At 44.3% G+C, this 18,607-nt stretch overlaps 1 long non-coding RNA gene across 6 annotated transcripts in view; it reads left to right on the top strand.

Moving 5' to 3' along the window:
- Window positions 1-371: 371 nt before the first annotated feature.
- The window catches only part of LOC135186516 (uncharacterized), a 234,956-nt gene continuing 216,720 nt past the window's right edge, over window positions 372-18,607 (top strand). For 5 of the 6 annotated variants that reach the window (XR_010306991.1, XR_010306992.1, XR_010306993.1 and 2 more), the window contains exon 1: window positions 17,946-18,003. This is a non-coding gene — a long non-coding RNA (uncharacterized LOC135186516). Of the gene's footprint in view, window positions 453-4,747; window positions 4,956-17,945; window positions 18,004-18,607 lie in introns of those variants that run through there. The other variant, XR_010306994.1, reaches the window with a different exon arrangement.

The following is an 18,607-nucleotide window of genomic DNA, read 5'->3' as shown; positions in this document are numbered from 1 at the left end:
TGAGAGCTGTATCAAAAATGATCAAGAAGGTACCTTTCTGGAAAACTCAGATTAAAATCTACTGACTGCCAGTGTCCTTCTAACTGGCAGAATGTGTCAAAGAGTAAGACTTGGTTTGTTCTTTTATAAGTGAAGAAAACTATGACTTTATGTGCTTCCTTTAATAAGGTCCCTCACTTGTGCTTTGGAAAAGGGTGGCAGTAAAGCTGCATGATGCCGGAGTTATGGGGATGTATCTCTCTGGTTCTCACTGGATAAGCTTTCAGCCTGCATGATATCAGAATTAGTAGGACCAATGACATTTAATATCTGCAATCTTCATGAAGTTTTGTGGCTTTGACATGCTGTAGTAATGACTTTATTCTCTCCACAGGTGTTGAGAGTAAGTTTGCAACATTGCCCGTGGAAATGATTCAGCAAGAGGAGCATGGTGACTCCTTCACAGCAACTTGGTAATGAGCTGAGTTTACCTTTTACTTAGATATTTGTCTTTTCTCATGTAACATTTTTGTAGCTAAGCTTTTTTGGCAGACCTAAAGAGATCAAGTTTTCTCATATAGTATTTCTGTAGCCAAGCTTTTTTTAGAAAGCTTGAAGAGATCAGAATAGGGTTAAAAAAAAAGGCAGTATATTATCATAGAGTCAACCAGGTTGGAAGACACATCCAAGATCATCCAGTCCAACCTAGCACCCAGCCCTGTCCAATCAACTAGACCATGGCACTAAGTGCCTCATCCAGGCTTTTCTTGAACACCTCCAGGGATGGTGACTCCACCACCTCCTTGGGCAGCCCATTCCAATGTCAATCACTCTTTCTGGGAAGAACTTCTTTCTGACATCCATCCTAGGCCTCCTTTGACACAACCTGAGACTGTGTCCCCTTTTTCTGTTGCTGGTTGCCTGGGAGAAGAGACCAACCCCACCTGGTTACAGCCTCCCTTCAGATAGTTGTAGACAGCAGTGAGGCCACCCCTGAGCCTCCTCTTCTGCAGGCTGCACACCCCCAGCTCCCTCAGCCTGTCCTCAGAGGGCTGTGCTCCAGGCCCCTCACCAGCTTCATCGCCATTCTTTGAACACGTTCCAGTATCTCAACGTCTCTGTTGAACTGAGTGGCCCAGAACTGGACACTGTACACATTATTAGAAGAAAAGGTAAATAGTATGGTCAAAACTGATAAGAAAAAAAAAAAAGGAATATTTTCACTGGCTCTCAAAGATTTATTTATTTTGCTGTAAACTCATTCTGAGAAAAAAAATAGACCATGTCAAAATGTGACATTGAAAGTTGTCTTCACCTGTGACTTCTACGTTCTATTGAGCTAAACTACTCAAAACTCAACTGCAAGAGGAAGAAAAAAGAAAAAAAAGGGGGGAAAAGATAAAAGAGATTGGAACAAAGGAAATGAAAAAAGGAAAAAGAATAAAAGAGAATGGAACAAAGGAAATGAAAATAGAAAAAAGGGAAAAGAGATAAAAGAGAATGGAACAAAGGAAATGAAAAAAGAAAAAAGGAACAAAAAGAGAAAAGAGAATGGAACAAAGGAAATGAAAAAAGAAAAAAGAAAGAAAAAGACAAGAGGAAAGAAAAAAGATCAAAAAGAAAAAGGAAGAAATAAGAAAAAAGAAAGAAGAGACATGAAAAAGAGATCAAAAAGAAAAAGGAAGAAATAAGAAAAAAGAAAGAAGAGAAAAGAAAAAAGGTCAAAAAGAAAAATGAAGAAAAAGGAAATTGAAAAAAGAAAAAAGAAAAAAAAGAAGAAAAAAGAATAAAGAAAAGAGAAAAGTAAAAAAGAAAAAAAGAAGAGAAAAGAAAAAAGAAGAACCAAAAAAGAAGCAAGAGGAGAAAGAAAAAAGTAAAAAGAAAGGCAAGTGAGGTAATCTTCACGTTTCGCAAACATCTCAACATCAAAACCTCAAAAGTATTTGTGATTAAAAGTCCTTAGAGCTCACAGGTGAGTTGAAAGTCTGCAGTGTTTTGTTGCTTAAATTTCCCATCAAAGTGCTTTGGGTGCACAAATTGTTAACTTCTTTCCTCAAATAAACCCACACAATACTATTATTATGATTATTTATTTTTTAACATGAAGAAATCTCTCAGGGATTAGCCTGTTTTACAGACATTTTAGCCAGCCAGGATTTGTCACTGTGTAAGCAGGCAGTGTTAATTGAAAACTCTCTCACCTGCCCTACAAGGAACTCCTCGATGGCTTTGATTGCAATTAGGAAGAGCCTTTTCTGAAGTGGGTGAGCTGCACTCTCTGTTCCTCCTTTCATCTTCATCGGGACGGTTACGGCATACTCTGAGCTTCAAACAGCCACTGCTGTTTGGCTTAAGAAAATACAACCAAATTAGCAGCAGAATTTATCAGGATGTTATAAAAATTTCAATACTAAGTTTCTGAAGAAAGCTTTGATATGCAGCCCCTCTGTTATGAGCTGAGTTTAATTATGGCATTGGATGCATGTTAAACTATTTGGTGAGAAGGTAATCAAAAGGTATGGGTCCCTCTGAACTCTGCATGGCTTGATGTCTCCATCTTAGATAATTGTTGACAGTTTCATTATCAACTGATAACTGCCTCTTCTGCTGTAGTATATCCATCTATTTATTGCTTTTTGGTTATGGAGCTGAAGTTGTTCAGCATGGAGAAGAGAAGGCTCTGGGGAGACCTAATTGCAGCCTTCCAGTACCTAAAGGGGGCCTACAAGAATGATGGAGAGAGACTGTTTATGAAGGTCTGTGTTGTAGGATGAAGGTCAGTGGTTTCAAGTTACAGAAGAGCAGATTTACATTAGATGTTAGGAAGAAGTTCTTTACCATGAGGGTAATGGAACACTGCAACAAATTGTCCACGGAGGCCCCACAGAATCATAGAATCAGTCAGAGTTGGAAGGGACCACAAGGATCATCTAGTTCCAACCCCTCTGGCATGGGTAGGGACACCTCACACTACATCAGGCTGTCAAGAGCCTCATCCAGCCTGGCCTTAAACACTTCCAGGTATGAGGCTTCCAACAACTCCCTAGACAACCTGTTCCAGGGTCTCATTACTCTAATAGTGAAGAACTTCTTCCTAACATCCAGTCTGAATCTAACCATTTCTAGCTTTGTTCCATTCCCCCCCAGTCCTCTCACTACCTGACAGCCTAAAAAGTCCCTCCCCAGCTTTCTTGTAGGCCCCTTTAGGATACTGGAAGGCCAAAATAAGGTCACCTCAGAGCCTTCTCCTCTCCAGACTGAACAGCTCCAACCCGCTCAGTCTCTCCTCACAGGAGAGCAGCTCCAGCTCTCTGATCATCCTCGTGGCCCTTCTCTCAACACCTTCCAGCATATCCATATGCCTCTTATGATAAGGGCTCCAGAAGTGGACACAGTACTCCAGGTGAGGTGTCACCAGTGTGGAGTAGAAAGCAGAAATCACTTCCCTCACCCTGCTGCCCACACTTCTCTTGCTGCAGCCCAGGATCTTTTTGGCTTTCTGGACTGCAAGAGCACACATCTCCATCCATGGAGATGTTCAAGGTGAGGCTCAAGAGGGCTCTGGGTAAACTGATCTAGTTGAGGATGTCCCTGCTGACTGCAGAGGAGGTTAGACTAGATGACCTTTGGAGGTCTCTTCCAACCCAAAGTATTCTAGGTTTCTGCAGTTAATTCACATCATCGTGAGCCAACTTCCTACTGCCTTAATACTGCTCCAAGGTGGGACAAAGAGGCAGTCACACTCCTGCCTTATTCTGCTTGGAAAAATGGAAAGAAATGTTCTTTAGAAGATCAAGCAGTATTGTAATGGTCACTGTCAAAGTGGAACCACTGAATATGTCATTTTGTCATTGCACACTGTCTGAAATTTGTCTAGCTCTGGAGTTAAAATAAATCCACCAGGAAAATACCATTTTTCACCTCAAAACCTCTTCTGGCTCTTTGTAGCCTAGAGGACATTTTTCATCTCAACTTCAGCAAGAAAATCAAGCTGATATCAAAGTCTACCAACTATTGTGCACGCTTACTGGAGCTATTGTTTGTTCAGAAGGCTTGGCTAAACTCTTTGTAGGAGAAATAGAAAGTCATTCAAATCTGTATAAGCACTATGTTGATGTGAGCATTAGTTGATACCTCTTATAAAAACATATTAACACTTTAATATTGCTGTAGCTGTCTGCCTGAGCAGGTTGCAGTAATTTAGTTAAATCAGTTTTGCTCTCTCAAGGCAGCTAAATGAAGAAGGAAGAGTAAAAGCTAGATACAGAAAAGGGCAGGTAATTTCTGTGACTGCTTTGAAAAGCAGGTTTCCATGAGCAGAGTAGGCATTCTTACAAAAATTGCAGCAAAGGAAATGTCATTTTTATGGATAATGCTGCTATTTGCTACAGTAAACTCATTACCGTTGTAAGAGTTGCTTCAGAAGTAGCCAGTCCTGCTTCCATCAGCCTTACATTTTCTCTGCAGCCAAGATACCAGCTGAGCCCTATACAGTTAATATTTAAGGATCCTGGGGATCATTCCTTCAGCATTTTGCATGAGGTTTTATCACCATCAGCATTCTTTCTGGAGATGTACTTGCAGTACAAGATGAGGATGATTTTCCCATTGGTAACACGGAATCCTTACGTCCTTTTTTGTTCTGCCCTTGATAAAACACAATATTGTCTATGCTTTGTGTAGGCTACATTTTCATCCCCTGGGAGCAACCAGGCCTGCGAAAAAGCAGAAGTATGATGCTAATAGAGTTTTCATGTTTCCTTTCAAGTTTCAGCATCGTGACTCTGCTTGGGCATCTGGATGTGACTGTGCTCACTTCTGCCAGGGGACTGACTCCCACATGCTGTTCTTCTCTTCACCCCCACCTGCTTCCTCATTGCCTCTCTCCCAGAAGTCATTTTGCTTGCGACATGGGAAAGTCATCAACACGTCCTGCTGCTCAGAGGGCAGTTTGCTAGCTGTCTTTGCTTTCAAAGGTGAGTGACATCAGCTTCTTTCACAGGCTGCTCAGAAAGCAGCAGGCAGAACTGCCATCTCCTAGAAGTGTCCTTTGCACCACCCACCCAGGAAGGAGAAGAGATGTCCCCAGGCTGTGTAAGTAACACACATGCACCTCTGTGGAGGAAGGACTGAAGGGAGGTGGTGGATGGTGGTGAAGCTGGGGCAGAGCTGAGAGGCACCAGGAACCAGCCTGCTCAGCTGAGGCAGAGCACTGAACGGCTGTAAAACCTCTGGTGCATGTTGGCAGAGAACAGGAAGGGCATCCAGCTGGCAAGGCTCTTCTCTCCCTGGAAGAGAAAGCTATGAATTATGGTTATGCTCTGAGAATGACTTAATGTTTATCTGCCTGTTTGAGGCGTTTTGCTTTTCTGCTTTTAATAAAAATATTCTTTGTTAAGCCATTTATTTCCTATGTGCCAGTGGCAACAGTTTGCTCACTGCAGTGCTCATTGCAGCAAGATCATTTTCCTTCCTTTCTGGGTGGGCACTTGAACAGTGCTGCAGTGGCGATTTACCGTGAAATGCGAACCCACCTATTACTGTTTCTACTGAGGTCATGGTACAAGGGTTGTAAAATGGCACATACCAACCACAGTCTGGTGTTCAGTGTTTATCCAGCACCTGCTTAAGAGGTGAGGGCTGCTATCAACTTCCAAACTTGCCCAGACCATAGAATTGTCAGGGCTGGAAGAGACCTCAAGGATCATGGGCAGGGACACCTCATACTAGATCAGGTGCTCATCCTGCCTGGCCTTAGAGACCTCCAGAGATGAGGCACATCCTGCCTGGCCTTAAAGACCTCCAGAGATGAAGCTTCCACCACCTCTCTGGGCAGCCTGTTCCAGCGTATCACCACCCTCATAGTGAAGAACTTCTTCCTAATATCCAGTCTGAATCTACCCACTTCTGGTTTTGCTCCATTCCCTCTACTCCTATCACTACCTGACATCCTAGAAAGTCCCTCCCCAGCTTTCTTGTCAGCTCTCTTCAGATACTGGAAGTCCACAACAAGGTCTTCTCTTCTTCAAACTTAACAACCCCAACTCTCTCAGTCTGTCTCCATAGGAGAGCTGCTCCAGCCCTCTGATCATCCTCGTGGCCCTTCTCTGGACATGCTCCAGCATCTCCACATCCTTCTTGTAACAGGGCCTCCAGAACTGGATGCAGTACTCCTGGTGAGGTCTCACCAGAGTGGAGTAGAGCGGGAGAATCACCTCCCTCAGCCTGCTGGCCACACTTCTTTTGATGCAGCCCAGGATATGGTTGGCTCTGGGTGGTGCAATGTGGTAACTGGAAGGACAAAAATTCTGTCTCCTGCTACCAAAGTGAGGATGCCAGTCTGTGCTGAGGGAAGATGTTTGGGAGCCAACCAAGTGCAACACCTTGGAAAGTGAGCCTCCTCTTGTGCCTAGCCCTGCTTTACCTGCAGAAAAGCTTTCAGTGAAACAGCTGCAAGGACTATGTTAATGCCCTTGCACCATGTGACAGAGATATAAATTACAGAATTTTGTTTTTCATTAAATGAACAGAAGATTGTTGAATTTCCACCAGAGCTCCTAAACCTGCTTAGAATATCAAAGCCAATTTTAGACTGAAGAAGATAAAGATTACCTTACAATGAAGTAAAATATTCAAATCCTCCCCCACCCTCCCCCAATAAAAGGAAAGGGGAGGGCGAAAAAGAGTGGTATGTCACTTTTATATTAAACTTTAAAGGCTTTGATGGTGAAGAGAACTTTGTAGAAGAGAAAATGATGGTGGTGACAAATCTTTAAAGAAGGGAAAATGGAGTGCTATTTTAAAAATTCTTTTATTCTTTTCAGATTGTGGTATTTTACAGAGCCTTGCAGATGACAAAGCAGCTGCTTCCCCTCTGCTCGACTCAATGCTTTCTCCACACACCACTGAGTAGGGGTTTTTTTTTGTCTTTCTGGGTTGCATTGATCTTCTCTTGTTGCACTGCCTGCAACATGCTATTAGGTGCCTCTGCTTGCCAATGTGAAGATCAGGTTCTTGTGGGTAAATCCCCATTAGACTCTTCCTGACGTGACCTAAAACCCTGTGACCCTGAAGTGAGTCTGTAGCCAGGTGGGGGTTGGTCTCTTCTGCCAGGCAAGCAGCAACAGAACAAGGGGACACAGTCTCAAGTTGTGCCAGGGGAGGTCTAAGATGGATGTTAGGAGGAAGTTGTTGGCAGAGAGAGTGATTGGCAAAGTCTGGTGTAAGGTAGAGGGGTGGGGAGAAGGTGGAAGGGAGGTTGGGAGCCCCTCCTGGGGACTCTGGTTTCTGCGAGGGCTGTTGTATTTCTGTATTACTGTTTAACTTGTGTGTTTCTGTCTCTAGCTGTATAGATTGTAAATACCTGCTTGTCTATTGTGCTAAGCTGTAAATACAGCTTCATTCCTTCAATTTCCAGATCGACTGAGCCTAGTCTGGGTGATTTTTCATAAGTGGGGGGGGGGGGGGCAGGTAACACCCAAACCATCACAGTATAAGATGCAGAACTACTTTATTACTGTTTTTGCAACTAGTACTGAAAGAGTTTCTGGCAGCCCTTGTCCAGATTTGTCACACAAATGTTGCTGAAATGGATATTAAAAGGCAACACAAGTGGGTATTAAATTCTCTGCTTTCCAGAGATTTCCTTTGAATAGGTGAGGCAGGAAAAAACCCCAGTCATTATCCCAGGTTTGCAGCAGGTACCTAAAGCTGCCCAGTGCTGCACAGAAAAAAGCTCTGAATAGAAGTAATACAGACAAAAAAGAGTGATACTACATCTCCCCAAAAATGAGCACCTTCTCATAAGGTGAGAAGTTGCATTAAAGCAGTAATGCAAGGTCCCCACAGTGGCCAATACTTGGACACAGAGTCAATCTGTTGTTCAAGCCAGCCTGGCACCTGTCATTCACACTGAAGATGTTGGTCACTACAGTTGCCCCCAGAAAAATCAATGTTGCCTGCTCACCTGTTCTGAGGGATACACCACAATAAAGCTCATGCTCCCCAGTGCACTGCAGAACAGCTTCTGTAAGCATGTGCAACATATCTTTAGTGTCCTCTTTTAGATCTTGCCTTAAAACAGTCCTTCTGTGTCTGCAATGTCTGCCAGGATGTGGGGACAAAGGGGTGGCTGGCACGTGGATGGTCACAGAATCACAGAAACATCAGGTTGGATAAAGCTCCTCAGGATCACCCTAGAATCCTATTCTACAAGATTCAGTTTAAACCTGATCCCTAAGCACCACATCCAAACCACCCTTAAACCCAGGGTTGATGACTCCACCACCTCCCTGGGCAGTTCATTCCAGTCCCTGACCACTTTTTCCATGACAACTTTTTTCTAATGTCCAATCTGACTCTACCCACCTCAGCTTGAGGCCATTCCCCCTTCTTCTGCCTCAAATTACCTGTGAGCAGAGCCCAGCAGCAGCCTCTCCACAATGTCCCTTCAGTAGCTGTAAACAGCAATGAGGTCTGCCCTCAGCCTCCTCCTTTTCAAACTAACCATCCCCAGCTCCCTCAGTTGCTCCTCATAAGGTTTATTCTCCAGGCCCTTCCCCAGCTTTGTTGCCCTCCTCTGGACCCGCTCCAGCACCTCCACATCTCTCTTGTATTGTGTTGCCCAAAACTGAACACAGTACTTGAGGTATGGCCTCACCAAAGCCAAGTCCAAGGGGACAATCACCTCCTGCTGGCCACAGCCTTTTTAGTACCAGCCAGGATGCCATTGACCATGATGCTGTCTGTTATGCCAATCAATACTCTCTGGTGGCTTCTATCTACCAGTCATGGTCTGTTGTCTCTTCACTAAGGCTGTGGGTGGCTGCAGCAGCATTTCCAATCTCTAGAGCACTTCACGTAGGAGAAACTTAATAGATGTTGGGTTTGTAGGTCTTGGGGTAATACACATATCAATGACAAATGATAATGATAAGCAACAAGAAATCTTTCTCCAGCTGCATCTCCAGGCTTGCATGCTCAAATGCTCTCCCCTGCCTACTGCCTCCTGCCCCCCTGGAACACGCTGCACACAGCTTGCCATGTGTGAGAGCAATTTGTAGCCGTTGATATTAAGGATGCCTGTGTTTAATAATTGAAGAGAATTAGCATAATGCTTGACTCGTTGAATTTCTGTGGGGAAACAGTAACCTCCAGTGGTCATTTAGAATCCAGTCATGTTCTAACAGACTTCAGCAAGAGCAGTATTAGGTCCTTAATTTATACCTGGCTTTAAATTTTTCCTTGAAGCCCTAAATTATGCATTCACAACCAATTTCTCTTACCACACATAGCTGCTAGAACCGTGCTCCTTCAAAGGTTTATTTTGCAGTTATTTACCTTTGCCAAGGGCCTTGAGATCCAGATATAAAAAAAAATCCCCAGGAAAATGAAAAGTAATACCAATTTTTAGGGAAAAGCACCACTCCTGTAACTTTTTTAAGGATGCAGCGCAGTTCGTGAGGTGTCTGAGGTTATCTTAGGAACATCATCTAAGTGCTAAATTGTGATGGTTTGGGTGTTACCTGCCCCCTCACCCCCCCACTTAAGAAAAATCACCCAGGCTAGACTCAGCAGCTCTGGAAAATCGAATGAAGCTTTATATTTACAACTTAGCACAATATACAAGCAGATATTTACAATATATACAGAAATATACAAGTTAAAAGGTAATAGAGAAACACAGCAGCCCTCCCAGAAACCTGGGTCCCCAGGAGGGGCTCCCAACCACCCTTCCACCTTCTCCCCCACCCCTCTACCTTACCCCAGACTTTGCCTTATGCCTAAGGTGAGTTTGCAGGGTCAGCCAGGGGGATTAGGAAGCAGAAGGATTAGTCAGGCTGCAAGTTATGTTAGAGAGAGAAGTGCAGCTCAAAAAAAGCCCAGAGAGCAACTCCCTTATCTATGTTTGTGTTCTTGTTCTTATACATCTCAGCAAGCCTAGGAGTGAAGCAGCCATCACCATTGTTTCCTTTTCACAGCCTAGCATCTAATTCTTCTCACCAAAACATTCTAGCTAGCTTCAAACTAGCACAGAAGTGGATAGAACTTTTCTCCTTTTTAAGGTGGCAGGCATCCTTCAGCTAGAGGCAAGGCTAAGATTATTTTCTTACCTGCTTTGAATTATTTTTGGAAAGAGGTTAGAGTCTGAATTAGACATGCACTTAGTGACATGGGTTAGCATTGACCTTGCAGTGCTGTGTTCGGGGTTGGACTGGATGATCTTGGAGGTCTCTTACAACCATGATTTTGTGATTCTGTGTGACTTGCTCTACTTCAACCAGGCAGCAGCCAGAGGAAACAGGGATGGAAGGGACCCTGGGAAGACTTCCAGTCTGACTCCTTCAAGGCCAGCTCAAATGTAGCTAAACTGTTCCACTCCTCAGCTTCCCATAGGCTGTAGTCCCACAATGCAGAAGGACAGAAGAGGCTGCCCAAGTTTTATGCCTCTCTGTGGTTTCTGTTTATATTAAAGACCCTGACCAAATCTGATGTAATACTGCAGCTGCTGCATATTGCTGATAATGGAAGGACTGCATAAAGCAGAATGAGTTTTTCCTTTCCTTCAGGGATGTGACAATTACTGCCTGAGACCTCAGAGGCTAAATCTTCAGAGTGCTACCTGGGGTTACAACACATTAATCCAGACAAGCAGAGCACAATTAGCCTTTCTGTGGTTGTGTTTGCAAGAGAGACGGAGGGTACACCATGGAATATGACTGGAGGGGGATCACAAGGCCTCACCCAGGGTTTAGAACTTTTATTGTCTGCTTGGTGAAGGAAATTATTTCCTCTGTTTGGTTACTGAGTGCTGTGCAAGTGTCTTTACTCATAAATAATTTATGCTTCTGGGTGGTTACCATCAGCATAACTACTGCAAACTGCTCAGACCTCTGAGTGGCCCCAACCTGTCCAACTGAGAATCAAATACATTAAGTCCTCCTCCTTCCTTCTCTCTGGGGAGATTTCTTTTTTCCTTTTGAGAATGTGCCACTGACAATGTTTGGAGCTGGGAAATGTTTATGACCAGGTGTGAAGGAGTTTGATTTAGAGATAAACCAGCTGAGACACATCATAAAGAGAAGTGGAAAAGGTTTCACATGTGCCTCAGGGCCACCACAGTGTCAAAGGCTGCACAGGAGCATCCCACCCTGCTGTGAAATGGCCAACCCAGCCAGCAGTGCTGTATCCTCAGATGTCTCATGTCTAGTTAGTCCCAGAGCAGAGTGTAGACTTATGACATGCTTCTTCCTGCACTCTGCCTACCTGAGACTGGGCTGGTTTGCTGCCAAGGTGATGCCCTACATATCTGCAAGTGTGGGAAAGAGAGCAAAGATCAATGCAGCAGTGATGAGTGATGAGAGAGCAGTGTCTGCTGGGACCCTGATGGAGAGATTCAGCTGGAGACATGCTTGGGGAGCTGGAAAGACAAAGGCAGAGCAAGTAGAAAGAGATCTCATCTGATGGTAGATAAGCAAAATCCTCCAGCTATGCCCCTGTAGGTAGGACTAGCTATGTTTGCTTAACCCCTCCTCCTGCTTGGACAGTGAGCCACTTCTGCTTTTTAGGGGATATCAAGCTCTGACCTGAAGCCCACAGGCTCATGCTTGTGGCTGACATCTCCCCTTCCTCTGGCCATGGCAAATCTGGTCTGCCTCTGCTATGCAACCAAATTCATCCCATGCTGAAGAGAGCCCATGGACTGAAGGCACATGGAAGAGTTGACACCTAGACAAAGTGGTGTTTAGCTGAAGCAGCAAAGAGAAAACACTGTCAAAATGAAATTTAAGAGGAGATAGTAGACAAAAGTAAAAAAACCAAGGTAAAACCCTGGTATTAATATGGGAAAATAGGCAATGACAAGAGGAAAGTTAAAATATGAGTAATTAAAAAAGACCAGAGGCAGCACAGTCAATGTTAGTTATGCCACAGCTGGCTTGTGCTCAGGGAGAAAGCAGAGATGGAACAGATGAACTGTGAATTCTGCTTTCTTTCAATTAAGGATTGCTTCTTATCTTCATTTCTTTTAATGAGGATTGCAAAACCCAGCTGGGGATTTACCGACTGTTTCCTTTTATTTTATTGTTTCTCTTGTCTGTTTTTTTAACTTTTCTATGGCACTGTCATAGTTATAATCTTTGGCTCCCTTTCAATGGATCATCTGTGATTTGCAGGGAAATAAAGTATGTGTCTGTCTGAGGTACCAGTTAGTTGAACCCTCAGAAGGAGTTGAACGCTCAGCAACAGGACTAGAGGAAATGGATACGAGGATTAAAGGAATGGTTTCAGGCTGTGCCAGGGGAAGTTCAGGCTGGATATTAGAAATATTTCTTCACTGAAAGGATTATCAGACATTGGAATGGTTTGCCCAGGGCAGTGGTGGAGTCACCATCCCTGGAGGTGTTTAAACTGTGTGTGGACCTGACGCTTAGAGGCATGGTTTAGGTTTAGTGGTGACCTTGCTGTGCTGGATTGAAAGTTGGACTGGATGATCTTTAAGGTCTCTTTCAATAAAATATATTCCATGATTCTGTGCTGCTCTCCTGGAGGGCAGACTATATGCCAAAGAAGGCAAAGGATAGTGAGATAGATGGTACAAGTAAGGACATTGTGCTGGTTTGAAGCTAATTGAAATGTTTTTATGAGAGAAAATGAGATTATTTGCTGTGAAAGGAAAATAATGGTGATGTCAATATTACCCATTTGTTCTGCTGGGACATACTAAAACAAGGACACAAAGAAAGATAAGTCAGTCTCTGGCTGTCACAGTATTAACTCTTCTGCCTGAACCTGCATGTTCTTAACTCGTAATTCTGCTTCTGACCCTTTTGCTGACCTTTTCCAGCTCACCTTGTATGCAAGGGAGATTCTGAGATAAGGGAGAGGGTGGAAAGGGTGGAAGGAAGGAGGAGGGTTAGTTGGAAGCCCCTCTTGGGCAGTTTGCTGCTGGGAGGGGTTTTGTATCTCTGAATTACTATTTAATTGCATATTACTGTATGTAAAGGAATCATAGAATCATAGAATTGACCAGGTTGGAAAAGACATCCAAGCTCATCCAGTCCAACCTAGCACCCAGGCAACTAGACCAAGGCACTAAATGCCTCATCCAGGCTTTTCTTGAGTACCTCCGGGGATGGCAACTCCACCACCTCCCTGGGCAGCCCATTCCAATGCCAGTCCCTCTCTCTGGCAAGAACTTCCTCCTAACATCCAGCCTAGACTTACCCTGGCACAACTTGAGACTGTGTCTCCTTGTTCTGTTGCTGCTTGCCTGGCAGAAGAGACCAACTCCTACCTGGCTAAAACCTCCTTTCAGGTAGTTGTAGGCAGCAATGAGCTCTGCCCTGAGCCTCGTCTTCTGCAGGCTGCACACCCCCAGCTCCCTCAGCCTCTCCTCACAGGGCTGTGCTCCAGGCCCCTCACCAGCTTTGTTGCCCTTCTCTGGACACGTTCCAGTATCTCAACATCTCTCTTGAATTGAGGTGCTCTTGAACACTGAGAATCAGCCTTTCTGTCCTGTAAAGTAAATTAATATCAACATTTTCAAATCTGAAATGTATTTAGACTGATTATATTTGTGTCTGGGAAGATTCCCTGATGGTGTCCAATGGAACCCAGTGGCTGGAGTGGTTACATGTGGAAATCTCTTTGAACTCTCATGGAAGTCCTATAGGTTTGTTAGTGCTCCCACTCTGTTTTCTTGATTGTTGGTGTTTGGGATTTATTTTTCTGTTTGATTTTTTGGTCTGTTTTGTTTTGTTTCATGTTAGATCTACTGACTTCAGAATTGAGTTTTTCACTGTATTGATGTCCTGTGTGGAACTGATGGAAATCAATACAGTATTATTGTGTACAGGGAGGTGCATAAATATGACTTTCTCCATGGTTAGGAAAGATTTATGTCTTTCCAGTCTCTGTTTCATCTTTCTGCTCTTTGCACAATCCAGTGGCAACATAAATAATATTAAAATAATGCACTGACTCACTTTCATCCATGTTTCTTATTAGTTAAATTACTAGTAAGCACTCGGTGCAAGACAAATTTCAGCTCAGTTTAGGAGTCTGCAGTGCATACATTTGTATCTGGTTTAGCTTTTTAGGACTCACTTTATAGCCAGTGTGGGAAAAGCAATCCCAAGGAGTGAAGCACATCATGACTTTTAGGTGTGTTCCTTAAATGAGATGAGGTATGCCCTAATCCACTCATCTTTCTCCAGCTATCTCCTATCCAGATGTCTGAGTTTGGAAATTAATCTCACCCTTTGTGTGCTTTCTGCCTGTAACCTGGATCCTGACTTAGGATCACGTTTAACCTGAGGTAGCTGAGGGCACTGTTCTCCCCTGGCTCGAGGTGCTGCAGAAAGTGCTGTCCTTTGATGGGCACCCGCTGACTGCTAGAGCAGCCTCTGGTTTTTAGCGGTGTCCTTGGCTGCTTTTTGTGAAGGCATCTCATTCTGCTCACGCTGTGTTAAATGCCTATCAGATTCAATCTTTCCAAAAATGTGCCAGAAGGATGCTTGATGTTGTGACTGGTTTGCCTCACATGGGAAGATGGTTTGAGAAGCTGGGACAGTTCCTGCTGAGCAAGATCCAAAGCAGCACTCCAGGCACCGGATGGACTACAGTTAGATAGGAAGGTGCCTCGTGACTGTAAATGAGTCCTGCATTAGGGGAATGAAACATCTCTCTCACGAGGATCTTCTTTGCTGTTAATTCTTCTAATTCCAAACATTAGGTCAAGGAGGAAAGACTGAGGGAGCTGAGGCTCTGCTGCTTGGAGAAGAGGAGACTGAGGGGAGAGCTCATTAATGTTTATGAGCACCGTCCCTGTAGGTCTTCAAGAAAAGACTGGATGAGGCACTTAGTGCCATGGTCTAGTTGACTGGACAGGGCTGAGGGATAGGTTGGACTGGATGATCTTGGAGGTCTCTTCCAACCTGGTTGATTCTATGATTCTATGAATATGTGAATGGTGAATGCCAGGAGGATGGAGCCAGGCTCTGCTCAGTGATGCCCAATGACAGGACAAGGGGCAATGGGTGGAAGTTGAGGCATAGGTAGTTCCATGTTAACATGAGGAGGATTTTTTTCCCTGTGAGGGTGACAGAGCACTGGGACAGGCTGCCCGGGGCTGGGGGTGGGGGTTGTAGAGTCTCGCTCTCTGGAGATATTCAAAACTCGTCTGGATGTGTTCCTGTGCGATCTGGTCTGGGTGATCCTGCTCTGGCAGGGGATTGGACTGCATGACCTTTCAAGGCCCTTTCAGCCCCTGACATTCTGTCATTCTGTGATTATCAAGAGACATGGGAGAGGACTTTTGTTCTTTTCTTTTAATTTCCTTTATTGTATTATAGTTTGATTGGAAGTCTGTTAGTTCTGCCTCAGCCTCATGCTGGTGGCCCAAGACCTTTACTGGATGTAGCTGTTAATAATATCTGCAAGACAAGGATTTATGGAGACATTTATTCTGGAGGAATCTAATCACTGCATTGCTTTCATAAATGTAGCTGTATCAGAAGCAAACAGTGCATGAATTATGGGGCTCGGCAGGATTGATCGTGCCCTTAGGAGCTAACAGCAGCATCCAGAGAACAATTGCATTCTCCTGCTCCCAATAGTGAGGTACTATTTAGAAACAGAAAGTCATTATGTAAAACTTTGAGAAATGATGCAATTACATCATATTACATGTGCTTTTTGTCACAGGCTTTGCTTATCACATAAAACTTAAATGTCTTCTGAGAGGGAACTCTGTAGTGCTGGTTTTCTGCTTTTGTGATCCAAGGCCTCTTGGCTTTCTGTTAAATCATGGACTCAGTGAATGCCAGGTTGGAAGGGAACTTAAGGATCATTTTCTAGGGAAAAGCTTAGTCCAAATGAGATAGCCCTGCACCCTGTCAAGCTGAATCTTAGAAGTGTCCAATGTTGGGGAAAGAGAAGCGTTTAGGGTTGGAAATAGCACATGGTCTGAAAATTCAAAACACTTGCTCATAAAAAGAAATAGTGTCTGAGAATGAGGAGTTATTAATTATCAGTTAGTTTAACATTAAATAATCTATTAATTTCACAGAATGTTAGAAGTTGGAAAGGACCTTGAAAGACTAAGTCCAACCCCCCTGCCAGAGCATAGAATCATAGAGTGGTTTAGGTTGTAAGGGACCTCAGAGATCATCTAGTTCTAACCCCCCACTGTGGGCAGGGACACCTCCCACTGGAACAGGTCACTAAAGGCCTCATCCCATCTGGCTTTGAACACCTCCAGTGAGGGAGCAGCCACAACCTCCCTGGGCAACCTGTGCCAAGCGTTTCACCACCCTCACTGTACCACCCAGAGCAGGTCACACAGGAGTGCTCCCAGATGGATTTTGAATGTCTCCAGGGGAGACTCCACAGCCTTTCTGGGCAGCCTGTACCAGTGTTTTCTCACCTTCACAGTGAAAAAGCTTTCACTTATGTTCATGTGGAACCTTCTGTGCTCTAGCTTGCACTTATCTCTTGTCCTGTTATTGCTTTGGACATCAGTGAACACAGGCATCACACTTCAATGATTCTCTCTCTATATAAAAATAATTAAAATACAATGAGATATAATGGTATCATTAACAATATTATAATAATATAGACTATATAATTTTTAATATATCACACTTCTAAGAATATATAGAAATAATTAAAATAGAATAAAGTGCAATAATATTAATAATAATGATTATAATAATACATATTATATACTTTTAAAATGTAGATAATCTTAGAAATGTGATGCCTGTGTTCACTGATGTCCAGTGCAATGATACGCTGGGGGAAGTACAGGCTGGATGTTAGGAGGAGTTGTTGCCAGAGAGAGGGTTTGGCATTGGAATGGGCTGCCCAGGGAGGTGGTGGAGTCACTGTCCCTGGAGGTGTTGAAGCAAAGCCTGGATGGGGCACTTAGTGCCATGGTCTGGTTGATTGGCTAGGGCTGGGTGCTAGGTTTGACTGGATGATCCTGGAGATCTCTTCCAACCTCGTTGATTCTGTGATTCTCTCTATATACACATATATAGTAGTTGATATTTGTTTTGCACACTAGTTTCAACTGCTGCAAGACAGAAGTTGTGTGCAGGGAAGAAAACCATCTTGTGTGAGTCTGGTTTGTGCAGTGTTCAGCAGTCCCGAGGTAATGCTCTGGTGAGTGGCTGAAGCTGCATCTGAGCCATTTGCACCCAGTTCCACCCTTTTCATGGAGGTGGAACTTGGCAGCAAGCAGCCTCATGAATGGCTGAGATAAAGCTGCTCTTCATCTGTTTCATCTATAGTAAGTGAGACTTGGAGGAAACAAGTTGGTATAAAATGCTAACAGGGCATTTCCAAAAACCTCAGGAATACTCTTACATCTGCGCTGCAGCAAATATGAGTCAGTGCCTGAGCAGTCTGGTTTTGCTTGCATCTTGTTGCTTTCATGGCTGATTTAACTTGAGGGAGAGTTGTTAGACAACCTGTGCACCAACACTCCTATACTTTAAAGGCCTTTTATTTAGCCAGGACTCAGCCACAGCATGAGAAGCTCCCTGGATGCCACAGGGACAGCGATCTCCTACACAGAGTCCAATGGAGAGGCTTGAATATGACTAAGGGACTTGAGCATCTCCCCTGTGAAGAGAGACTGAGAGCCCCGGGGCTGTTTAGTCTGGAAAAGAGAAGGCTGAGAGGAGATCTGATCAGTGTCTATATGTATCAGAATTAGAGAACGTTAGGGGCTGAAAGGGACCTTAAAGATCATCTAGTCCCACCCCCCTGCCTGAGCAGGACCACCTATACCAGATCACACTGGAAAGCCGTATCTGCCCCTTCTCCACTCCACCTGCCCCGTTTTCTCCCTTTTTCTCTCCAAACTCAGAGCACCTGGGCTCTGCTGGAGTCTCCTCCCACCCCAGGTGTGACCACTTTGCCTTCCCTGCACACTGCCCTATTTAATCTGGCCCAGGAAGAGCAGAACCCCTAAGCTGTGCCTGACCGGGCAGAAGGATCCTTCTCTCGTCACTGGTGAGTGCCCCTGGTGTACACTGGGTGAATGGTGGTGGTGATCTAAAGGCCGGGGGGCCACCAGGCCCCCCGGTTAGGTAGGAAGTGATTAGTGGCTGTTGCAGCATCAGCCGTGGGTGCCAGATGTGTGTTCCTGCCGTTCCCAGCAACTTTCCAGTGCTGTGGGCATTTAGCAGCCTCCTGAAGTAATTAATTCTGATTTTTGGTTTGACTGGAATGAAGACCTCTGAGATGTTGTTAGTGTTCAGATCATGTATTGTGTGAGGTAAAATTGTATCTCCACTTACACAATTTCTTTTCAGTGTTGCTCTTTTTTATAACAGAATCTATCAAAAGCATAAAGAAAGTACTTCCAAGAGGTGCTTTACTCTGCCCACCCACGGTCCTTATCTGCTGTGCAGGTGTGGTGCTACCCAGGTGGTGTTCTCTGGGGCCCTAGGGATGAATGCCAGCTGTCTTTCTTGAGCTGCTCTCTTGGTTGCAAAATGTGCTGAGCTGTATAGCTTATCATTGAGCCTAAACTGCTAGGTCAGTTCTGGCCAGTTTCGGGGTCTCTGTAGGTGTCTTTGCTTCCTTATCTTGAAGTCTCCAGCTCTCAGGGCCT

This window comes from Pogoniulus pusillus, chromosome 25 (assembly GCF_015220805.1).
Source record: "Pogoniulus pusillus isolate bPogPus1 chromosome 25, bPogPus1.pri, whole genome shotgun sequence".
Taxonomy (NCBI): Eukaryota; Metazoa; Chordata; class Aves; order Piciformes; family Lybiidae; genus Pogoniulus; species Pogoniulus pusillus.
This window is presented reverse-complemented; position numbering and strand designations above follow the sequence as displayed.